The sequence below is a fragment of the Rhincodon typus genome, chromosome 17 (assembly GCF_021869965.1).
Source record: "Rhincodon typus isolate 14 chromosome 17, sRhiTyp1.1, whole genome shotgun sequence".
Classification (NCBI taxonomy): Eukaryota; Metazoa; Chordata; class Chondrichthyes; order Orectolobiformes; family Rhincodontidae; genus Rhincodon; species Rhincodon typus.
In genome coordinates this window covers 28,619,103-28,644,678 of record NC_063348.1, presented here as the reverse complement: position 1 = coordinate 28,644,678, position 25,576 = coordinate 28,619,103, and positions in this window count along the sequence as shown.

The window sequence follows — 25,576 nt, the reverse complement described above, 5'->3', positions numbered from 1 at the left end:
AACAGCAATGTGTGCTTACTCATGTTGAGTTTGATGTCTCACAGATACCATCATATATCTTAGACATGACATAACTAACTAAAATGCAAAATTTTTGTATTCATTCATAGGATGTGGATATCACTGGCTAAATCAGCATTTATAGGGCAATTAAGAATCAACCACATTGCTGTGGGTCTGGAGTCACATGTAGGCCTGAGCAGGTAAGGAGAGTCAGGGTGAGCTGCCCCGGTTGGAGGAGAGTGATGTCGGGCCAGAGGATGGCTGCTGCAAGCCATCCACTTGCCCTTGCCGTGGATTCCCTTCTCCCCATAACCGGCATCCAGGAATTCCACTGTATCCACTCCACCCCCAAAAATCTACTTGTCAGCGTAGCACTTCATGGTTGTGTACCATGGGACTGCAGTGATACTCCCAAACTCCTTGAAGATATTAAAGTTGTGCTGACTCTGAGCTGGCAGCATGTTATACTGCAATGACTGAGAAGCCTTGGGTAGATTCACTGCCACCAGTTCTTCTCACTTGTATTAGTCTCTGCCCACACAGCCTTCAGAAGAAGACAGGCTTAATCTTGATGAACAGTAAATAGGCTTATTGCTTATTACTGTAGAGGGAGGCATTTATTATTGCTGACTGTTAATCCAGAGAACCCAGGAAATGTTCTGAGGACCCGGGTTCCAATCCTGCTTTGGCAGCTGGTGGAATTGGAATTCAATAAATATCTGGAATTAAGAGTCTAATGGTGACCATGAAACCATTGTCAATTGTCGAGAAAATCCATCTGGTCCACTAATGTCCTTTACGGAAATAAACTGTCTCTGATGAAGAGTCATCTAGACTTGAAACGTTAGCTTGCTCTCTGTCCATGGATGCTGTCAGACCTGCTGTGATCTCCAGCATTTGTTGTTTTCAGTATAGATTCCAGCATCTGCAGTAATTTGCTCTCTGGATTAACAGTCAGCAATAATAAATGCCTCCCTCTACAGTAATAAGCAATAAGCCTATTTACTGTTCATCAAGATTAAGCCTGTCTTCTTCTGAAGGCTGTGTGGGCAGAGACTAATACAAGTGAGAAGAGCTGGTGGCAGTGAATCTACCCAAGGCTTCTCAGTCATTGCAGTATAACATGCTGCCAGCTCAGAGTCAGCACAACTCTAATATCTTCAAGGAGTTTGGGAGTATCACTGCAGTCCCATGGTACACAACCATGAAGTGCTACGCTGACAAGTAGATTTTTGGGGGTGGAGTGGATACAGTGGAATTCCTGGATGCCAGTTATTTGGCCCGACATCACTCTCCTCCAACCGGGGCAGCTCACCCTGACTCTCTGAGGAGCATTCAGGGATAAGCAATGAATGCTGGGCTTGACAGTGATTCTCACATTGAGAGGGCAGGAGTGAGAGTCATATTGAACTCCAAACATTAACTCTGATTCTCTCTCCCCACGTTCACTGCCAGATTTGCTGAGTTTCTTCAGCAACTGGCAGGAGGTTTACAAATGTTCGGTGTTAATTAGCTGCATAGTTTCCACTGATAAAGCTTGGTAAGACCATAAGAAAATCAGAACAGGTCACAAGATCCCTTAAACCTGCACCATCATCCAATATCAAGCCTGATCTTCTAACTCAACTCCTCGAACTTGTCTCATCCTTTAATGTCCTTTGTGGCCAAAAATCTATCAGTCTTTGTCTTCAATATATTCCAGACTGAGCATCCACAACTCTTTGGAATAGAAAATTCTCAGCCCTAGGTGACGGTGTTTCTCCTAATCTCACATTGCCACAACTTTATCTATTACTACGTAAAAATATCTTTTAAATTTTTACTAGTTACTGTACTTAACAGTTCATCAGTTGCAATAGAATAGAGAATATATTTCATGAAGAAGTAAAATCTCATTATCCACAAGCAGCAAGGAACGTATATACCAGGCTGGATTCTCATTAAATAGCCTTCTGGATTTTATAGAATTTACTGTTGCCAAAGGGTCTAATCTTTGTTCTGCTGTTGGATACCTACACTGGGTTCTGCTACAACGGCTGTTCCAGCAACAGAAATTGACTATAATGCGACTGACGAGTAGGGGAACGCTATTTCTAAAACACGAACTTGTGTTGGCTACAAAGCGATTCCATTAAGATTAAAGATTCCAGAAAAGATTAAAGCAAGCTGTATTGCTGGAGCAAGTCTGGGTACTAGAAAATCTGTGAGGCCACGGACAAAAGAACTTGAGGAGATGGAGTGGCTTCTAAGTTCTTGTTTGGCACCCTATGAACAGCTTCTTCATGAAAGAAGAAAAAGGGCAAAGCAGCAAAAACTGGATGTCTTTTTTAAGCCAAACGCCCAAGAAACAGTCAGAAGACAATGAACCACAGCAATCCACTTCTGGATTAACTGTTTTAAGTAACACCGGAACCACAACTGCACCTGAAGGTGAAGAGGATGAGGATCATGATGACCCTCAGCCTCTGCATTAACAACAGAGCAACCTCAAAAACTCTGCCCCCATCAGTCATCTTGACATCTTTTTCAAGGTAAGATGTTAAATTTACTTTTATTTCATTATTGGACATGAATTAAACATTTATTCAAACTGTACTATCCTTTGTGTTAGGCTTTTGAGTGATTTTTGAGCGAATTTGAGTAATTTTTTTGGTGGTCTGCCCCTAACCCTGCTTTTCCCATAGGCCCCGTTATTTCTATAGTGCGATTTTCTAGAAAGCAATGTTGCGCAGGAACGCAACTATCACATTATAGCAGAACTCCCTGTACTGTGTGTTTAGATTCTCTCAGATAGTCATTTAGCTTACAAGTCCTGGTTTTATGCTGTAATTCAGTTGAAGACTAGTCCAGTTCCTCACAGACCGACATCAAAGTTGATGAGTCTACAGCATGAATTTTGAAGAGGTAAAATGAGGACTCATTTTTGGAAACTTCTGTATGGAAGTGCTTGGGGAAGCCAGCCTTTTGGATGAACTCACCTTGGTTGTTTCAAATATTTGTCAGGTTTTACTAAATGCTGAGCATGGTGATAATTAGAAGTAACATGTAGGTGCAGTGAGGGTAGCCAATCACAATCATCTCCACTTGCTAGTTTTGAGTTTGACTAAGAGTGCACAGTTGGTTATCAGACATTACTAATGTAATAGTGTTGTTCATGATTTGGACACAGATTGTTCACTTGATATTGACAATTTATATTTCAAGCTCTTAATAATATTGAAAATGTTGTTATTTCCTAATCAGATATCTCTTCATAACTTGTACAAACACAAAACATTGCATTATTCACTAGACATACTAGAATTGCAAAAATTTATCAAAGGATTTCTATTACCTTCTCACAATTTCAGGAGTAAACAGAAACATGTCCACACCTTACAGGCTCTTAAGGAGCTCAGTTCCACTTCAGTTACGTTATATTACAAGTGGATAAAGTAGCCAGTGTGGGAGCTGATCAGAGTTTAAATGTTTGTCTATGTGTGATTTATGCATTACTTTTTATGATGTTATTAATGCTCAAGTTTTAATTGCTCCTGGAAAGTTGAGGGGGTATGAGGTTAATGATTTACAGACAGTTCTCCAGATTGCAGATCTAATAATGAGCTTAGCTTCAATCCAAATCTAATCACAAATATTCATTTCAGATAACTAAGAACTGGCCACATATAATAAAAAATTTCTTCAAGTGATTCCAACTCTTTTGTAAAGTATTTGATATATTTATTTCCTTTTATAAACAAGTGACAAATTATATCCTATCATTTGCACATATTACAAAAATAATGGGTCAGAATTTGCTGTGACAGTGCAACCAACAGTACTTATCGATTCCCTGAACATCTAAGTTCTAAATTATTTGCATTGCAAGTTGCTTAAAATCCAAGTTGATAATAGCACAGCAAGAAAGACTGGGACACAAAAACAGAAATTGCTGGAGAAACTCAACAAGGCTGGTAGCATCTATGGAGAGAAGAGTTGAACATTTCGAGTGCAATGACCTTTCTTGTCTCGAAACATTAATTCCATTTCCTCCCCACAGATGCCACCAGACCTGCTGAGCTGCTCCAGTAATTTCTGTTTTTGTCTGTTTCAGCTCTCCAGCATCCACAGTTCTTTGTTTTATTTTAAGGAAAACTGGGACCTGAGTGAAGAGCCCAACTGACAGTGCACCAATCAGATGGAAGAATTGGGAAATGAACAGCTGTCAGACTGAATAGGAGAGTGAATCAAAGATGATGAAGTCAATGTCAAATTCGATACAGTAGGAGGACTGGAGTGTGTCAGAAACGTTATGTTAAGGGAGAAAAAAAATGAGACAGTGAAAGTAAAACAACAACCACATTGTAATTTTCACATTTTTAAATGTTCAACAACAAATGCACAACAAGTGATAACTCAAGGAATGTGACAACACACTTAAGAGATATTTAAGTGCCATACAAGTAAACTGGCATAAATTAGTAGTTACTAAAGGAGTTAAGGCAACAGCTGGACTCAATTGGCTGTGAGAAGTTTAGTTTATGCCTGCCATACAAATACAGCAACTTTATCCTGTCAGTTACTTTTCAATGGTGAATCAGACAGTGAGCTATCATTGTCAAAGCAAACAAACAGACTAAACTAAAAAAACAAAAGAACTGCGGATGCTGTAAATCAGGAACAAAAACAAAGTTGCTGGAAAAGCTCAGCAGGTCAAGCAGCATCTGTGAAGGAAAAAACAAAGTTAATGTTTCAGGTCCGGTGACCCTTCCTCAAACAGACTAAACTACTCAGCTAGTAACATTTGAGTGTTAGCAGTTCATTCCAAACATGCAATACATTATTCCAAACAATTCTTCATGAAGACAATGCATACTTAGCCTGAAACCCTTCCAGCCACATTTATACCATATTAACCATTCATGCTTTCCCTTACTTTGATGATTATTGTTGAACTTTATTGCTACAACAGACCATTTAAAAATCACAAGTACATTATCTCTCTTTAAAATAATTATTTTGTTCCTAGTCTTTTATGTGTAAACAATTTTCTCACTTTATTGCCATCATCTGCTTGATGATAGTATCTATTACTAGAAGATCATTAGCGTGAATTGCTGGCTGTTTCAATTAATTTTCCATTCTTCTACTGGGCTGTTGTCTTCAGTACGTTCCTTCTGCAATTGGGAAGGTGAAAAACAAACTACAAAGGTTTACTCTGCCCTCACAATAATTGTATATATCTAGAACACAAAATACCAACCTCCCAGCAATCTGAGTAAAATAAAAACAAGGAAATCATTTGAATATTATTCTCATTCCCCAGCTGAAATGCTGTTAAAGTTGTTATTGAAAATGTGCTGGGGCAAGGGATATTTCATTCAGATTTGATACCAAACTTCAAAGGGGTGAAATGCATCCTGGGTGAGCAGACATTTTCTCCAAATAAGCAGTGGGAAGACCAAAACCATTGCTTCCAGCTTCCAACCTCCATAACAAACTTCTTTCCCTAGCCATGGGCTCCATTCCTTTTGCTGGCAAATTTCCTGATGCTGAACTGTACTATTTGCAATCTTGGTATCATATTTGTCCCAAGAAGAATTTCTTATCATGGAACCCCTCCATCACCAAAAAGAAGTAACTTTACTCAACTCGGTCCCAACTCAGTTCAACTGCTATTGAAACACCTCATCTGTGCTTTTGTTCCAAATGCTCTTCTACTTAGCTCCTTTCTTGTACCGTCTCTGACTTTAAGTTCATCTAAAACCTTTCTGCCCAAATCCTAATGTGCACTAAGTTGTAATCATCAGTCAGTCATTTACCATACTTCTTACAATGGCCCTCAGTCTGGCAATGCCTGAATTTGAAAATCCTTGTCTTTATTTTCAAGTTCCTTCATGGCCTCATCCTAACTCTAACCTCAGCCAGATCTCTCATCACCTCCAATTCTACCTTATTTCACATCCCTGGTATCAAATGATGACTGTGTTGTCAACTGTATATAGTTCTTAAGATCTCAAATTCTCAGCTTAAACCTCCCCACTTCTCCCTTCTTTAATATATTTGTTAAATCCTACCTTGGTTATCTATCTTAACAGCTTCATCTATGGCTCGGTGTCAGTTTTTAATTGATAAACATCTTGGAAAGCTTTATTAAAGGCGCTAGCAAAATGCAAGTTGCTGTTGTTATTGCAATGGATCAGTAAAAGATCTGTAACATTGCAAGATCCCTCGAGGCAGGCTGATATGAAAGGGCAAATCATATGGGATCCATGGTAAGCTGGTAAAATGGACACAGAACTGGTTTAGTCATAGAAGTCAGAGGGTAACAGTGGAAGGTATACTTTTCTAACTGGAGATCTGTGACCAGTGGTGTTCCACAGGGATTAGTGCTGGGACCCTTGTTGTATGTAATATATATGAATGGTTTGGAGCAGAAAGTTGGTGGTCTGATTAGTAAGTTTGTGGATGACGTAAAGATTGGGGGAACAGCAGATATTGAGGATTGCCACAGGCTACAGCTGGATATTAATAGGCTGGAAGCTTCAGTGGAGACATGGCATATGGAATGTAATCCAGGCAAATGCGAGGTGATGCATTTTGGAAGATCTAATGCCGGAAGGAAGTATACAGTAAATGGCAGAATCCTTATTAGCATCAAGATACAGAGGGATCTAGGCGTACAGGTCCGCAATTTCCTAAATTGACAACACAAGTGGATAAGGTAGTCAAGAAAGCATATGAAATGCTTGCCTTCATCAATTGGGTCATAGTGTATGAAAATTTGCATGTCATGTTGCAGCTGTATAGAACTTTAGTTAAGCCACATTTGCATTATTGCGTACATTTCTGTTCACTATGCTACCAGAAGGATGTGGAGACTCTGGAGAGGGTACAGAAAAGGTTTACCAGGTTGTTGTCTGGGTATTAGCTATGAGGAGAGATTGGTTGTTGGTTTGTTTTCACACTGAAGGATGAGGGACAACCTGATTGAAGTTTACAAAATTATGAGAGGCAAGGATAGAATGGATAGTCAGTCTTTTTTTCCCAGGGTAGAAATATCAATTATGAGGGGACTTAGTTTTAAGCTAAAAGGATGTAAGTTTAAAGGCAGTGTGAAAGGCATGTTTGTTTTTTTTTTAACACAGAGGATGGTAAGTGACTGGAGTGCACTGCCAGAGGAGGTGGTGGAGGTGGATACAATAGCAATATGTAAGAGGTCTCTTGACAAACACATGAACAGGTGGGGAATATAGGGATATGGACTGTGTAGAGGCAAAAGGTTTTTAGTTTAGAAAGGCATGGTGTATCTGCGCAGTATTGATGTGCCAAAGGGCGTGTTCCTGTGCTCCACTATTCTTGTTTATTATTTCAGGCTGAGTTGTGAATGACAAGATGTATTTTAAACAGTTATTTTACAGAACTGCACCAAAACAATTACGTAAATCAGACTTTGCTATTTACTAGTCTTTGGCGCAGCAAAAATACTGTAACAATGAGACAGAATTTTACTAGCATTTAGGGATGGCCTGGTGTGTCAAATGATGAGAGAAGGTACATGGTGGAAATGCCGATCTTCCTGCTGCCATGCCATCCTGCCAGTGGCAGGGAGAGTGATGGTTGACACTCATGGCAAGGCACTAATTAATTCACTTCGGTGGATAATTAAGTGTCTCTTTCTGCCATTACTAGCAGCGGGTTGAAGTTTTGCCACCCAGGGAGGTTGCGTACACCCAGGCAGTCTCCCTGCCAGCTCTGGGAAAAGGTGGGCCCCCTTATTCAGGCATTCTTTGGCCTGAACAGATGCATTTCTGGCAGCAATGCCAGTGATCACAGTAATGGCACCCCCAACTCTAACCAGGACTCCCATTACCGCTAGATCCTCCCTACCTGCCATGCCCCATTACACCAGACTCCACTGACCTGGGTTGGAGGTTGCATCCTCTTCCACATTCAGTCCCAGCTTAGGCACAACAACATGTGATAGTACTGAGACTTAAGAACTGCTGCGATTGGTGGTTGGCCGGCAGATCACTGGAGTGTGCAGTAGTCCTGATAATAGAGGTGGCTGAAAGCCAAAACGGGATACTGAGCAGGACAACAGGGGAGGTGATGGCCTAGTGGTATTATCACTGGACTGTTAATCCAGAGACCCAGATAACATTCTGGGGACCCGGGTTCAAATCCCACTGTGGTAGATCGTGGAATTTGAATTCAATAAATATCCAGAATTAACAATCTAATGATGACCGTGAATCCATTGTCGATTGTTGGAAAAAACCATCTGGTTCACTAATTTAGAGAAGGAAACTGCCATCCTCACCTGGTCTGGCCTACATGTGACTCCAGGCCCACACCAATGTGGTTGACTCTTAACTGCCCTCTGGGCAATAAATGCTGCCTAGCCAGTGATGCCCTCATCCTGTGAATGAATAAAGGAAAAAAAAAACTGTTCCTGCAGGGATGCTGAAACATCCATATCCCACTAACCACTCCTGGCAAGATGACTCTCAATACATCTTGGCCGTCTAAACACAAGCACGCAACCAAACATCCAGGGGCAACAGCTTCCATTGCCAAGCTGGTTGCCTCCATCCTAGCTGCAGAACTAAGCCATACACCATGATGTAATGGGAGGTACAGAAGAAGAAAGCCTATTGAGAGCCTTTTAGTGGCAAGGGTGAAAAGGACTTGTACATTACTCAGTTTCTGCATAAAGTGTTCCTGATGTTAACTTTCTTCTAATTGTAAATTGAACTTCATACTATCCAGCAGCAATTCATGGCCAGAGATGGGGCTCCACGAGTGGAGCTCTGTGCTGAGAGCCAACTGCACCACGTGGAAGCAGGGGATCAAAACATGCCAATGGCACAGGATCAAAGAGGGACCTTTGCTCCTCCACCTCCTCATTCAACATCCATAATGTTTGACTCCCTCTGTGCACAAAGGCGGACTGATCAAAGCAAGTGTCCAGCGGTGGCTGTGCCGGGGGGAGTTGCCACTTACAGGAAGGGTCAGTGTTATAGGAAGGTCAGGGAGTAGACAGCCTGTGTGCTATACATTACATGGGCCAGTGACCAGTTTTCTTTCCCTTTTAAAAGCCCCATGATCAGAGTTTGCTGCAGCCCCCTTCCTCACAGGCCAAGTCACTTACCCCAGTCAATGCAGTCGTAGCAATTTTCTTCACCATCGCGCACTTTCAATTTATAACACAATGGAAAGTGACAGTGTGTGCTCCTTTGCCAATGGGTTCCAACCTCAGTCTGAATATGCTAATGAGTCTCCAAAATATCCATGTTCCCTTTGTAGTAGCCTTTCCTATTGTCCCCACAGTTCTCACACCTTCCCAAGTCCCCACCCAAACTCTATATATCCACCCCCACCTGCCCCCCCAATCCCACTCAGCCTCAGGCATATGCCAGGTGTGGTCATTCACTGTCCCATCCCCACCCCGTGAGCCAAAGATGTTTCTAACCATTGACAACCCCGCCTTCCATATTGCCCCTTGCCCAGCCATGTGTTCCTGTATTCCCTTTACAAATCCTGCTCCCCCTTCACAATTGTACCATGCCCCTGCCCACAGCTTGCAGCCCCCATCCCAGAGATTAATCTTCTGAGGCTCTGTCCTGTAGGAAGGACTGCATGAGCTTCCCTACCTTAGTTTCCATGGATGGAACTGATGGACTGGCAGTGGCCTACCCTCTCAAAGGATATGACTGATTAGCCCTGAATAAGATATGCCCAGACCGCTGACTGGTGCTTATACAAACATGTTCCCAAACATGTTAGCCCTAACCCTTGGACTTGCTGCTACAGAGCTGACAGACAGTGACACACTCTCTGGATTACATAGTCATGGACCCACTGACCGAGAGCATCCCAGCCAGGCACCTGATCATGGCAAACTCCCTCGAGTGTTATTGGCAGGTTGATCTTAATTTACTGTGCTGGGGACCCTCTAACTAACGGGTGCCTTAGTGAAGGCTACTCCCCTAAGACTTTGAGACATGGCTACCTGCTTACTGCACACACAACAGTTGCATGTAGTGATGGTGTGAGATTGACGTAGCTCATTGCGATTCAGCAAGATGGCCACTCCCTAGACTGAGCACTGCTTAGCTGCCTGGTCATGTGACTGTGCTAATTGGCAAGGCATGGATGCTGTGAACATGCAGGCATGTGCCAAGTAATTGAATGTTAAGGAAATGAGTGCCTCTGAAATGTGGTCCCGATACAGTCTGTAAGCTAAGTGTGCAAAATGTCCCCACTGCATCCTTTCAATTCTAGTTACTGGCGTGCCCAGCAATGAAAGTCTGTGCTTTCAGAGTGCCAATGTATAGGTGAAAAGCCAAAATGGTTGTGTTGGATTAGCAAATGCCAGATGCCAATGACTATGCAGGAAGGGTGCATGCACCTGGTGTCTATTGATTGCACCTAGGGATCTGGTTTGATCACAAACAACATGAATGTCATTGATTGCAAGTGGCAAGCTGAATCCACCAGGTACATGCTCTGGTTTCCTTCCAGTTTTCCCAACATGTAGATTGTTTGGTAAAATGGGAGGCAGAACATTAATAAGGTGAATTGCAGCATTAGTAAGGCATTTCATAGGCGTTACTCCACATCAACTGACATCTTGCTGTCGCCTAGCGAGAAACTTGCCACACCACTTGAGAAAAGCCAAAAAGATAGAGAGCAATGATCTTGATGTCAAAATGGGCCTCACCGCTGTCTCACTCGATTCTCCCACCTATCTCATCAGAGCCCACATTGCTCAGACTACTGTAAAATTCCCCCCACCCGAGATTCTAACCCAAGACTTATCGCAAACCATGTTTCACATCCTGTTAATCATTAACAACTCCTGAATCAACCATGCTGTTACATACACATTCCTAATCAAGTCTCTTTTGCTAAAGCTCTAAATGTAGTTAACATACTGTCAAATTTCTAATTACTTCTGTGTAAAATATGTGCGATTGTTAAATGTTTTCTGTCCCTTTTGTTTAGGCTGAATTGCTAAATGACTGATTAAATGGGCTATGGTATAATGATTTTTGTAATTGGCTCTTTTAATGTGCAATTTATGGAAAACCTGAGCCAATGACAATCCAGGTTCAAGCACAATAATTCCTAGGACATTGTTCAATACTTTATTACAATGCTATTGTATTAATATTGATTCAATTTATTTTCCATAGTGGCAAATTACATCAAAAAACTTTGTTTTTAAAGCATAGTAATGAGTATGGTAGAACATAATACAATAACATTACATTTGGAGTGTCAACTCTTAGCCATCTGACGAAGTTCTGAACATAAGAACATAACAAAGAAAAGGAGCAGGAAAATCCATGAAGCCCTTTGTGCCATTCAAAATGAACATGGGCTTCAACTCCACTTTTTCACACACTCCCCAGATCCCTTGATTCACTGAAAGACCAACGATCGGTCTATTTCAGCCTTAAGTATAATCAATGATGACATACCTACAACCTATAGAGTGGGGAATTCCACAGATTGACAATCACTTTGATGAAAGAAATTACTTGTCCTAAATAATTAATACCTTCTCCAGATGCAGTGCCCCCTTGTTCCATTGCCTTTGTTGTGAATGCCAATAATTTTTATTTAATGCTCTGTTCAATTATATAACACTTTTTAGGGGACCGATAAACTACTTCCACCAATGATTTCTGACCTTCTCTATTCTTCATCTCCATCCATATAGATTCTATTTCCCGATTTTCTAAGACCCTTTCTCAATTAATGTCCTTATGTCATCATTTACTATCAGTGCAATCCTTCCTTTTTTTTCATTGTCTTTCCTTTTGAAATTATTTCTAAATCTTAGTCACCTTAGAATCATGTCTCTGTAAATGTCATTACATCTAAAACTTTGATCTCTATTAATTATTCATTTAACTGTCATATTGCAGATATTCAGTGCATGCTGGTAAAGGACCTTCATTTAAATTCTGTGAAGACTGTATCTTTACCTGTTTGTGCTTTTAAAAACTGTGGTCTAAAATGGGGTAAAACTGTTTTAAAACTGGTGTTTTAAAAGACTACATTATGTTTTGAAAACCAAGTAACTTGACACTAATAGTAAGGATAGAGTGAACTTGACAAGCAGTATTTGAAATAATTGCAACTAAAGGGTACTGTGTACAGATGCAGATGGATGGTGACAAGTAGTTAATTGGTCTATGGACTAGTAATCGGTTATCAATGGTAAAAGCATTTTGCCCGACAACAACCCTGTGATTTGCTCTCAGGTAAGTGAACAGCTTGGGGCTGTGAACAAGATGAAGAAAAGTGTTTTGATCTCGACCAGCATAGGAGTGCTTTCTGTTCTTTGCTGTCAAAACCCATTTTGAACATGAAGAAATCCAGTTTATCTTTCCTTAGCAGGTGTTGAAGGCAATTACTTTTATTTGATAAGTCAGAGACCTTTTATACATGTATAGACCACTTTGTATCTCTTGTAAATGAGTGGAAGCATCCAAAGAAAGATGACTCAGCAGGAAAGTTCTGACCAGAAAGGATTGTCTCAGCAACCTGTGAATAGGAACCACTGAGCTACCTTCTGGCCTTCCTTCCCCCAAAACCTGTTTGTATGTCTGTGTGTAAGGTAGAGTTTATAAGGCGATTAAAGTTGAATTTATAGTGTTATACGCTGCCCATTTATAACTGTTCACCTATAGCTAGAATGTAATGCATTGTAATAAATCATAATTGTTTAAGTACAGAAAACTGTATTTTTGCATAACTATTTTAAAAGCTTTAACTTTGTGATGACTTGAGGAAGAGGGTTGTGACTGCCTCCTGACCAAGCACGGAGGTGACTCTCCCTCTGTCTGTTCATCTCAGTGTCCATAGCTCAGACTCAGTCTCATCAACTCTGTGTTGATTTCCCTTAAGCTGCATTTACTTACAGATACCAATACCATGGATCATACTGGCATCCAACTTTACCAGCATGATACAGCTTCAACACATCACCTGCCTACCATCTTTATTGTGTTTTATTCAATCAGTTTGGTTTCATGTTCATGAATACCACTCAATTGTTATCTGTAGTTATATATAATTAAGCTATAAATTTAATGCAATACTCATACCTGGCCAATATTGGTTGAAGCAACTATTTTATTTAGAAGGATTAAATCTTAACTATTACCAACAAATTACCTAACTGCTCAACTAATTAATGGCTTTGAACTTTCACCAGCTGCTAAATGCTGAAAAAATACTTTAAAAGCTGAAACTGCTAAGTCAGCTGCCTGCTACGTGAATTAACTCTTCTTTGGGCAATCACTTTCAAATGATTGACAGATAAATGTCACTGCTAGACAGTTTATGTTAAAACAACCTTTTCAGCTAGTTATCAGTTTTGAAGTTGCAAGTCGAGTCTGACTATTCATCTAATATATAGCTTCAGAGACACTGAACAGAGATGTCCTACCTGTACCAAATTCCCAAATTAGCACTTATTCATCACTGTACTCAAGCCTCATCTTCTCTACCCTGTTCTCCTACTCTGATGCATTTAGTTATCCTATCAAGATTGGGTTTGAGTGCAACACATACTGTTAGTATGACATTCTGGACATTGCTTTAAGACTTCTCCCAGTCCACAGGTTTAATTTTAGTTGATGTCTTATTTAAAACAAGAGAAAATCTGAAGACATTCTCAGCATTTTGTTTTGTTGGTAATAACAGCAATGATTAAAGGCTGGGCAATCTAGGTGTACAGATCCACAGTGCCCTGAAAGTGGCAATACAAGTGGATATTGTGGTCAAGAAGACTCGTAGCATGCTTCCGTTTGTCGGTCAGGACATAGAGTATAAAAATTGGCAAGTTATGTTGCAGTGGTATTGAACTTTTGTTCAGCCACATTTGGAATATTGTGTACAATTCTGGCCACCACATTACCAGAAGATGTGGAAGCTTTGGAGAGGGTACAGTAATGGTTTACCAGGATGTTGCCTGGTTTGGAGGGTAATAGCTATGAGGAGAGATTGGTCAAACTTGGTTTGTTTTCACTTCAGTATTGAAGAATGAGGGGGCGACCTAAGAGATGTTTACAAAATTATAAGAGGCATGGATAGAATGGATAGTTACAGTCTTTTTTCCAGAGGAGAACTATCAATTACCAGGGGACAGAAGTTTAATGTAAAAGGGGGACAAAGGGGTGGCACAGTGGCTCAGTGGTTAGCACTGCTGCCTCACAGCACCAGGGACCACAGTTCAATTCCAGCCTCAGGCAACTGTCTGTGTGGAGTTTGCACATTCTCCCTGTGTCTGCATGGGTTTCCTTTGGGTGGTCTGGTTTCCTTCCACAGTCCAAAGATGCGCAAGCTAGGTGGATTGGCCATGCTAAATTGCCCATAGTGTTCAGGGATGTGTAGATTAGGTTGGTTTATAGGGGAATGGGCCTGGGTAGGATGATCTGAGGGTCAGTATGGACTTGTTGGGCTGAAGGGCCTGTTTCCACACTGTAGGGATTCTATGATCTTTAAAGGAGATGTGAGAAACATGTTTTTTTTATACAAAGAGTGTTAAGTGCCAGGAATGCACTGCCAGAGGAGTGGTGGAGGGGGATACAATAGCAATGTTTAAGAGGCATCTTGACAGATACATGAACAGGCAGGGAATAAAGGGACACACACTGCGTAGATGCAAGAGGTTTCTAGTTGAGAAAGGCACCATGTGTCAGCGCAGGCTTAGTGGGCCAAGGGGCCTGTACCTGTATACTGTTCTCTTTGTTTAATCCATACCCATTTCAGAGGGCTTGGGCCCACATTGTACAACTGCTTTTAATTTGTTGCTAATGTGCAGCTCTAGTCAACTTGTCAAAAGATGTACACTATGGTAATGGGACAACCATTCACTTGTGCGTTAAGCTGCTATTCCCAATGGTTGGGGTGCGATGGTGGGAATCAGCAGTAACCCCGGGGTGCATTTACAGTTGAGGCACGCAGAAGCCAGGCTGATTGGGGTGCCTAACTGATGTTAGCACCGATGCCAGAACCATTCGAATGTATCTCCTATGGCAAAACATTCACCTCTTCAAAAGGGACACGTCTTGTCCATATAACCCTTCTGAACTACTGAATTTGATATGTCCACTTCTTTGTCTACTCTGAATTTACTTTCTTTATCTTGAATTGTAGCCATTTAGGAGCTACTCGCTTGCTATCTTTTCTTTTCTGTGGCCATGTGCACCTCAGGTCACACTTCCTGATGAATCTCTTTATAGCCTTTCCTAATCAAAGGCTGAACACATTTTGGCCAATTTTGGTGCAACCCTGCTGGGTTTGGTGAACTGTTATAAAAAAAATCATCTCAACACCATTTGTACTGAGCTTGAAAACTGGAATGATAATTGATTCTTTTACTAAACGTTTCTTCTACTTATGGTATACATAAAGGTTAAAGTGTTGTAATTTTGCCAGCATTCCCTGGAATAAGCAATGCCCTATAATACTATACATTTGTTTCCCAACATTCAATGTCAGAGTTTTGCTGAGATTTGATCTGGCAAGGTATTGCATGAAAGGAATTTGAAATACAATAGTGATCTTTTAGTACCAAAAGAGTTAAGTGAAATTAAAGAAGCAGTGGCAGGTCTAAACACAATCTTTTGCAGTGGGGTCTGTTTACACAGTGCAGAATTGAATTTATAGATTAAAACCTGAGACTAGAATGATCAATGATGTGTCTATTATGTTCCTTCAGCAGTTTGGGTGTATGTGAAATGACAGGTCTTACCTCAGCTAACATAACACACTGAACTTTTTCTACTGCACTATTTGCTATGTATGTCACTTTGTTTTATCAGCAGTGTACAGTAATTCCCTCCCAAGTTCTGGAATGAAATCTCTGCCCAAGCAATTAGCGCTCCCAAAGTTTCCAGTCCTTTGTTTAAAGAATTCGTCCTTGTGCTCTCTATGCCCCATCAGCTACCTAATTAGCAGACTCTTTGCGTGATTAAAAATTCTCACAGAGATTTTGTTGGATATTTGCCTCTCTTAATGAGTGTTTATGGACAGCTGGGGGAGATTGTTCGCTCCCTTCTCTCAGGACCCACAATGAATTCTGCAGACCTCTGTCAGGGCCCAGGAGTGAAGGCTGTCACTGTGGTAACGGGAGAGAGAAATTGGTCAAAAAGCACTTTGGTCCTTATGGAATGGAGTGCCTTGAAAAATAAATGAAGATGAATATTCATATTTTGGTTCAATAAGTGCCGTCTATTAATAAACATGTCTGTCAGTTAAACAAATTTAAAGTTCCAATCTATCTGACACAGATATTGGGTTTACAGCTGTGTGCTTTTTAATGGAATATGTCACCAGAATCAAAAGGAGAAACCAGGGATTCATGACACTTCAAATTTACCATTAAATATGCAATAATTGAGAAATATCAAAAAATAATTAGCTTCTTTTCTCCAAAGAGCTTTATTTTAAATTAATAATTCCAATGTTTTCCTCTCTGTTCCCTGATGTGATGACTCATACTAATGTATAATTACGTGAATCCTTTGCTCAAATGGCCATTATTCATGAGTGATTCAATGCAGGGATGGCAGCAAGCTTAGTTCCCACGGGTGGGGATAGGGAGGGTGGAAGTGGTGGCATCATAACGTAGCCTGTTCCTGTCCAGATATGGTTGTAGCGTTGTCTTTTCTAGGTAGCGGTCAAGTGCAGAAACTCTGACTGACCCACTACCATTGGAGTCAAATTTCAAAGATTCTATGTGGGCATGGTTCAGTCCAAAACTGGAAAATGTATTCATGCATTGAGTCACCTATAGCTCAGTCACATCATAAAAATGGCTGGAATCATACAATGTCATCCCCTGGGGTGAGGGGCAACGATGTAGTGGTTATGCCTTCAGAGTAGTAATCTAGAACCCCAGAACAATGCTCTGAGACATGGGTTCAAATGAAACTTGAATTCAACAAAAAAAATCTGGAATTAAAATCTAATCTAATGTCAACCATGCAACCAGTTCACTAATGCCCTTAACCTGGTCTGGCCTACATGTGACTCGACCTAGAGCAATGTAGACTCTTATCTGACCCTGGAGGTGGCCCCAGCAATCTAATCAGATCAAGGGCAATTATAGATAACAAGGTGTAGAGCTGGATGAACACAGCTGGCCAAGCAGCATCAGAGGAGCAGGAAAGCTGACGTTTCGGGCCTAGACACTTCTTCAGCAATAAGTGCTGACCCAACCAGTGATGCAAACATCTGACAAATGAATAAAAAGAACATACTGGTGAAACCTCAGACCCTCCCAAACGAAACTGCAGCATACTTTGTCATTGTAATAATTTGTAATACCAGTTATACCATGGAAAAAATAGTAATCCATGCTAACTTCCCTCAAATTTCTCTCAACACACTCTCCAAAGCAACTTAAATCAAAATATTGCAGATGCTGAATATCTGAAACAAAAAAAGTAGTGCTGGAGAAACTCAACAGGTCTGGCAACATCTGTGGAGAGAGTCCATTATGGCTCTTATACAGTCATAGTCATAGAGTCATACAGCACGGAAACAGACCCTTCAGTCCAACCAGTCTGGGCCAAACATAACCCTAAACTAATTAGTCCCACCTGCCTGTTCCTGGCCCATATCCCTCCAAGCCTTTCATATTCATGTGCTTATCCAAATGTCTTCTAAACGATGTAATTGTACCCACACCCACCACTTCCTCAGGAAGTTCATTCCACATGTGACCCACCCTCTGTGTAAAAAATTTGCCCCTCATGTCTTTTTTAAATCTTTGTCCTCTCACCTTAAAACTATGTCCCCTAGTCTTGAAAACCCCCATCCTTGGAAAAGGACAACTACCATTAATTCTACCTACACCTTTCATTATTTTATAAACTTCAATAAAGACTTGCCTCAGCTAACATAACACATTTGAATTTCTGTTTTAACTGCACTATTTGCTATGTATGTCACTTTGTTTTATCAGCAGTGTACATAATTCCCTCCCAAGTTCTGGAATGAAATCTCTGCCCAAGCAATTAGAGCTCCCAAAGTTTCTAGTCCTTTGTTTAAAGAATTTGTCCTTGTACTCTCTATGGCCCATCAGCTCAACCTCCTACACTCCAGCCTTTCTTTATAACTCAAACCTTCCATACTTAGCAACATCCTGGTAAATCTCTTCTGAACCCTGTCCAGATTAATACTATCCTTCCTATAACTGGGCGACCGGAAGAGGCCTCACCAATGTCCTGTAGAACATCAACATGACTTCTCAACTCCTAGGCTCTTCATCCAAACTTGGAAATTAGTTATTAGGAAATTAATCAATTCAGGGCTTGAATGTTCTGCGCTGATCTATACAAGACGGTTTAAGCTTGCCAGAAAAATTCTGAATTTTTAATTCCATTGCAGATGGGGTATAAAACAAGCCCCTTGATGAGCTGAAGGGACTGATGATTGGAGGCTAGCACATCTCTTGCAAACACTACCCTTCTCCCCCCACCTCCCCACACCCAGCCTTCAAACCTGCTCCGTCATTCAATAAGATCATGACCGAGCTGATTTTCATTTCAATATTACATTCATGCAGACCTCGATAATCTTTAATCTTGGTAATCAGTAATCTATCTGTCTCTATCTGAAAAGTATTTACAGATCCTGAATCCACTGCCTTTTGAGCACAGGAATTCTAAAGTCTCGCAACTGCAAATAAAACATTTTTCTTCATCTCTGTCATAAATGGGTACCCCCTTATTTTTATATATGATCCTTAGTTCTAGATTCTCCCCCAAGAGGAAATTTCCTTTTCAATTCCACCTGGTCAAGTCTTCTCAGGATCTTATAATTAAGTCATCTCTATTCTTCTAAACTCCTGAGGATACAGGCCTAATGTATCCAGTCTCTCCATATGAAGTAATCTGCTCATCCCAGGTAATAGTCCAGTAAACCTTCTTTAAACTGCTTTAATGCATTAACATCCTTCATAACTATGGTAACCCATACTGTACATAGTATTCAGTTCTGAGGAAGGGTCACTGGTCCCGAAACGTTAACTCTGATATTTTCTTTACAGATGCTGCCAGACCTGCTGAGCTTTTCCTGTAATCTACATACTCTTGCATGCAACTTCCCTTGCAATAAAACATAACTTTCGATTAGCTTTCCTGATTAATTGCTGTACCTGCATATTTGACTCTCTGTGATTCATGCACGAGGACACCCAGATCTCTCTGCATGTTGGGGCTGTGCAACCTCTCACCATTTAGAAAATATGCTTCTTTTGTATTCTTTCTGCGAAAATGGACAATTTCACATTTCCCCACATTAGAATCTAATTGACAGATTTGTTCCCGTTCACTTAATCTATCTATATCCCTTTCTATGCTCCTTATGTCTTCTACACAATTTACTTTCCTATATATCTTTGTGTCATCAGCAAATTTAGCTCCATTACATTTGTTGCCTTCATCCATGGAAACAATAGAATAAATTAAAATAATTTTGGAATTAATGGAAGCTAAAAGTAAAGTTCAAATTGTTTGTTCAAAACCTGTAGACTTTATGGCTTTATTCTTTAGTAAGTGAATAGGATCTCAAACTTTGTCTATTTACACAAAAATGTAACTGGACCATGACCAGACCATAACATAATTGTGGCAGCCTCATCAGGAATTATAATATGCCCCCGTTTTACTATTTTCACTATCATCCCTGTTGTCATTCAATCTCTCCTGATTTTCACCGTGGCCGAGACTCCTATTAGTTTATTCCTCCCTTCCCCATTCTCTCTACACTTGCTGAATACCCCTAACTTTTTAAAATTGTTTTGAAATGTCGCAGATCTGAAACTTAGGGATGGATTTTCATCATACAGGTGGGTAGCTGGAGTCTGGAAACATCCTGGCTTGGTGCACCTGCCCGAGGAAAGGATGCCCCAAATGGTACTATCTTAGTTACATGGGAGTGGATTAGGATGGAGTTGGCCCACTGGCCCAGATGAAGATCAATGGTAACTACAGCTGAGGCAAGCTGGTTAAAAGGCACAGCATGATTCTCTGGAACTTCAGCCAAGTTTATTCTCTGGAACTGAATCCAAATTTTGTTGTTAATTATTAGTGTCTCTATCCCCCACAACCCCCTCTCAGATTCCTTCATCACTCACTCACGCCCTAAGCCCTCTTTATGCTGATTCATGCCCACCTATGATCCACTCACTCCTAATGGCCCTCATTCCCTATAATCCATCTATTTCCACTGACTGCCAATGATCTCTCATCCTCTTCATGCTAATCCATGCCCCTCCATTCAACCCCATGTCCCCTTATAGCTGCAATGCAAACTTATGACTCCTTACCAACTATCTTTGGCTTCACACCATTCATGCCAATTTACTAAGCATCCACCATAAGCATACCTGATGGTGAGATGAAACAGAGGATCAACAACAGGCTTTACCATATAAAGACCCTGTCATTCATGAAAGCCCATTCAATGCATTTATATCCCCTCACTATTTATTTCCCGTTAAAAACAAACATTTTATACATAACCTTACAGTAAAGACAGATAATCCTTTAATAAACTCATAGAGCTGTCAATCAAACTGAATTTACAACCCCACATAAAGTGATAATGATAATGGAAGATTAAAGAAGCAATACAGCAGTAATAATCCTGCAACAAGAGCCCTTAGACTATGTCAGTAATTGCCAAACAATATTTTTCATTTTACAGACAAAGGCAGACAGTTTGCTTCATAAAATTCAAAGGGCAGGAGCTTTAAGTAATTTAGCAGCTAGATGGTTTGACGTATCTTATCCACCCTTCACAAGCATTCAAGCCTCCATTGGTTCAGGGTGTTCTGGAATGAAAGTAGATCTGCTTGTCCTGAGTTTAAATGGCCCAGTGGCTTGTGATTCAAGCCTGTGCTCCTCATGCCCCAATTCTTTCAACTGCCATTGGAAATAGAAGCGTCTATAATGGGAATGTCCATTATGTCCAATTCCAGGTGCCAAAAGTCATTTATAAAAAGGCCCTCGCAGTCTCTTTGAATCCATAACAATCTAACCCACTGACTCTGGACTGCATTTTATGGGGAACAAATTCCTAACGGTCTCTCCCAGCTGAGAGGAACACTGGCTGCACTACAGCCATCTAAAGACCAACTTGCTGTTAATGGACTTGAGGAAAGACTTCTCCTATTCTGGACGTTACACCATATATAACCGTGAGAATCAGAGGTCAGCAATTTTCCAGCAATTTGGAACAAGGCACATGACAGTGGATCAGGATTTGGAGAAGTGTATTGGGGTACGTATATGTATTCATCACTTGATGATCGTCAGGCTCTTGGGTGGAGGGGAGCAGGTGTGCAAATGGTGTTTGAGAGGCCACAGGGTTGGGAAATAACAGTGGTGATTAAATGAAGCCCTACAAGGCTAATTAATGCCTTAATTTGTCCAATGCTTTGCAAACTGCCTGACATCATCTCTGCCATAATTAGCAGAACTGTGGTGGGGACAGAGGAAAGTAGGTAGGGTTGGAGCAGATCTGGATTTATTGAATTTCCTCACCTTCAAAGACTTTGATGGGGAAGTGGAAAATTCCAGTCTTCTGCTTCTCTCTGCAGACGCTAAGTATTTCCAGCATTTTCCATTATTAGTCCAGATTACAAGCACTTGCAATGTTTGCTTTTGAAATAATCTGCATGTCTTTCCTCAGACAATTACATATGTAGAACTTAACATTTCCATTCAAAACCAAAACCTAAATTCCCCCTATTGTTAGGAAGTGGAAAATGTCAACCAGCTTTTCCATCATTAGGGTTCCTGTCTGGGACTTCAGCTGAATTTCTGCTCAGTCACAGGAAAACATAAGCAGCTGGATGAGGTAGTGAATGGTGCCTGATAGACGCGAAACTTGATTTCAGTGAATTAGGTTTTTCAGGAATGAAAGAGAAACACAGGAGGTGGAAGAAAATAAGCGCAAGTCTAAATTAGAAACCATTGGAAATGTAGATACTTCAATGACTGGAAAATTGTTTAACGTTTAATTAATAACATTAAGAAGAACATGATATGAAAATTCAATACCAAATGAATGGTTATTAAATGTATGTGTGACTTATTTTGCTGATAATATGTTACTGATATTAATACTACAATAATATTTAATATCATTAAATACAGTAAATGTCAAGTAGTATCATGGCTAAAACCGAAGGAAGCTTAATCCTGTCCATTTGGTGTTGCAACAGATGTGGAATTGATTAGCGGGCTTCATTTGAGGTGTAATTAGGTTTGGGCTCCATGTGATATTCAAAGACAGAAAGTGTTAAAGCTGATTGTCTCTAAAATACTGACGATCTGCCAGTAATGGTGCTCACGTAGCCTTGTGCCCTGTGCCCAGGCTCTGGTGGGTTTTCAAAAATCTGACAAAAGAAGCATGTGGAATTCTCTTCGCTATTATAGGCTCTGCTTCCCTCAATCTAATTCTAAAGTTAAATCTAATTATCACGGCATCCTTGCATTGTAAGCTTAGGATCTTTAGAACCAATTGTGGCAATAATTACACACACACATTTCACACGCCACGATTGCCTCCCAGGGCACTTCAGTTGGATGGCTTATTCAAAGACCATCTTAGAGAAATCATTTGAATGGATAAAAAAAAACCCTTATATACAGGTTATAATGTCAGAACAGTTGTTTCAAACATTTTGTAATAACTGTGTTTCTTGTGGAAACAAATGCTCTCTCTCTTCACTTTGCTGTTCTATTGCCATCCTTTTTCAATCTATCTTCATTTTATCTTTTCCTTTCAGTTCATGATCCTCCATAATATATTTGTTCCTGTTCTTCTGATTTTCAAACCTAGTTTAGTGAATAAATTTAGAGAAAAATTGGATTTAACAATTTTTAAAGTTATTATAAAATAAAAAAGTTATTTGGTTGTAAGTGTCACATGTGCAACAGAGTCAATTGGTTAGATTTAGTGACATTAAGGTGGATGGGAATGGGATTTCCACACAGACCTTCCAGATCAGCTGCAGTTATTAGGTACTGTTGGAGAAAGAACTGTGGAAAGGAGAAAATTCAGTTCTCAGGCTTGTATTTTGATCATTCTACTTTTCTGAAGCAACAGAAAACATACAAGCAAAATAGAACGATCTTGTCACCCAGTCTCAAGCTTTATAATGCACGTTGATGAAGCTCTGATGAACATAAAGAACTGCCCTTTCCTAACAACAATTCCTGCCAGTGTATACTACAGCAGACATTTAGTTTTATTTGTTCCTAGTATATGACGTCACTGGCAATGCCAGCATTTATTGTCCAATCCTGGACAAGATAATGGTGAGTCATCTTCTTGAATTGCTGCTATCCAACACAATAGGAGTGAGAAGATCATACAGTGTGGAAAGAGGCCTTTCAGTTTATCAAATTTGCACCGACCTTCCGAAGAGCATCCCATTCTGTACCCATAACATTGCATTTACCATGACTAACTCACTGAGCCTACACATCCCTGGATACTATGAGCATTTTAGCATGGCCAATCTATCTAATCTGCCCATCTTTGGATTGTAGAAGGAAAACAGAACACCTGGAGGAAACCCTTGCAGACACAGGGAGAATGTGCAAACTCCACACAGTCACCCAAGGCTGGAATCAAATCCGAGTCCCTGGCTCTGGGAGGCAGCACTGCTATCTACTGAGGCACTATACCACCTGTGTTAGGGAGGGAAGTCCAGGATTTGAATCAGTGACTATGGGCTGGATTTTACACTTGTCTGCTCCCCCACCACACAGTGGGTTTGAAGGAGATGGGGCATCAATAATCAATCCTTCCATCAGTGAAGTGTCAACGGCCCTTGTTCTTCCGGAGGGGAGGACGGGGTTCGATGTCACAGGTTAGAAGATACATGGAAGGACACTAGGCATGTTGCTGCGGTCCACCTTGTAGGTGGCACTCATTGCTGCCACTGTGTCACTGATGATGAGACTGAAAGCTGCTCTGGGGAGGCAATGGCCTCATGGTATTGTCACTAGACTATTAATCCAGAGACCCAGATAATGTTCTGTGGACCTGGGTTCAAATCCCACCATGGCCCTCATCCTGTTAATGAATAAAGAAATTTACAGTTTATCATCTGATTCCTGCCTTGAGGCCACATGAGTTTTCTTGCCATACTTTACCAAACTCACCACATCAATTGCCATTTCTGCTTTTATTGTAAGTACCACATTCGATTTCTGCCTCACACACTGATCCTGGAGAAACACGCCACTCACTGATGATCCTGGAATTTGCTCGCATCCTGCTGCTGTATTTAAAACACTATTGCATATCCAGACAAATACAGTAAACCTTTTGTTATCTGGTACCCATGGGGCCAGGAGTGTGCCAATTGATCAAATATTCCGGATAATCAATAAATCCACATAATCAATGTAAAAACACACACTGATTAATAGAAACATAATGCAGGGAATATAGACATCACTGTTATACTTTATTTACAACATAAATCACTTCAATAATAATGCAAATTTGCCTTAAATAAAACTTACCAGCAGAGAACATCCTCGATCACACTCTCAACTGATTACTCGGACATCGTGGTATTTGAAGAGAAATTGATTTGAAATTGAACCATCTGTTCATTTCTTGCATGGCCATTCGATTGAACAGCAAGTATACTTACATTGAAGTAAATAACTTTTAAAAAGCTACAGGTAATTGGGCATAATAATATAGTAAACTTCACAATATTTGAGGTCTATAATTTTGCCAGTTTATTGAGTATGCTGGTTCATAAGATGCCGGTTAAAACAAAGTTTGTTGTACAGCATCATTGCTGACATTTGCCCCAGATATTTTAGATGGAAAATTCAGTAACCCACTTTGTGGACATGATCTTGAGATTCCTGCTGGATTAGATGGTGTAAGTTCTGGACTTCCTCTGCCCCCAGTACCAGCAGTGGAGGCCACTAAACCAGACTATGCCAACCCTGGTCAAAGGTTGCTATCCAGGTTACAGAAGTGTCAGCAGACTGGAGGAATGCTCAACATTGTAGAAAGATGGTTAATGGTCTTCTCCACTCTGCCAGAGTTGATGGCACCATTTCTCTTCAATACCTCACACCAAAACCCATGCTCTACCACTATGGCGAATACATTCAACCTTTTCCACACATGCCCTCACCCATTGCAATTCCAGACCCATTAACTCTGCATGCCCTCTGCACTTCCTAATCATTCACTTGGTACACCTTGCTACCTGCACCAACAGTAATAGCTGCACCACCCACTTCCATAATATCTGCTTCCCTGCCATTCAAGGAACAGAATGTCCTATAATAGAGCAGAAAGAGTCAAGGCTAGGGTCTATCCTAAGCAGGGCTTGGACTGGTAACAGAGGTTGCCATTGATTTGGAGATAGTAGGAACTGCAGATGCTGGAGAGTCTGAGATAACAAGGTGTAGAGCTGAATGAACACAGCAGGCCAAGCAGCATCAGAGGGGCAGGAAGGCTGACGTTTCGGACCTAGACCCTTTTCTGAAGAAGGGTCTAGGCCCGAAAC